The sequence below is a fragment of the Terrapene carolina genome, unplaced genomic scaffold (genome assembly GCF_002925995.2).
Source record: "Terrapene carolina triunguis isolate 2854851 unplaced genomic scaffold, T_m_triunguis-2.0 Scaffold641, whole genome shotgun sequence".
Taxonomy (NCBI): domain Eukaryota; kingdom Metazoa; phylum Chordata; order Testudines; family Emydidae; genus Terrapene; species Terrapene triunguis.
This window is the reverse complement of record NW_020664992.1, coordinates 2,116,456-2,116,790: the sequence shown is the minus strand read 5'-3', so window position 1 is coordinate 2,116,790 and position 335 is coordinate 2,116,456. Positions and strand designations below refer to the sequence as shown.

Genomic DNA, 335 nt, shown 5'->3' with positions numbered 1-335 from the left:
CCGGTCAGTCCAGGGGGTACCCTGGGGGCTGGGGGAAGGCTCCTCAGTCCCGGTCCCCGGTCAGTCCAGGGGGTGCCCTGGGGGCGGGCCCCTCAGCTCCAGCCCCTAGGGATGCTCGGGAGAGCGCTGCCCAGCCCTGTCCCCAGGGGTTTCCGAGGGGTGCCATGGGGGCTGGGGGAAGGCCCCTCAGTCCCGGTCCCCGGTCAGTCCGGGGGGGTGCCCTGGGGATGGGCCCCTCACCCCGGCCCCCGGGGCTGCTCGGGAGAGCGCTGCCCAGCCCTGTCCCCAGGGGGTGCCATGGGGGCTGGGGGAAGGCTCCTCAGTCCCGGTCCCCG

General features: G+C 76.1%; 1 protein-coding gene across 2 annotated transcripts in view; it reads right to left on the bottom strand.

Annotated features, from left to right (window-relative positions):
• CERS5 (ceramide synthase 5) overlaps positions 1 to 335 on the bottom strand; it is a 38,561-nt gene that overhangs the window by 37,847 nt on the left and 379 nt on the right. The window lies entirely within an intron of this gene.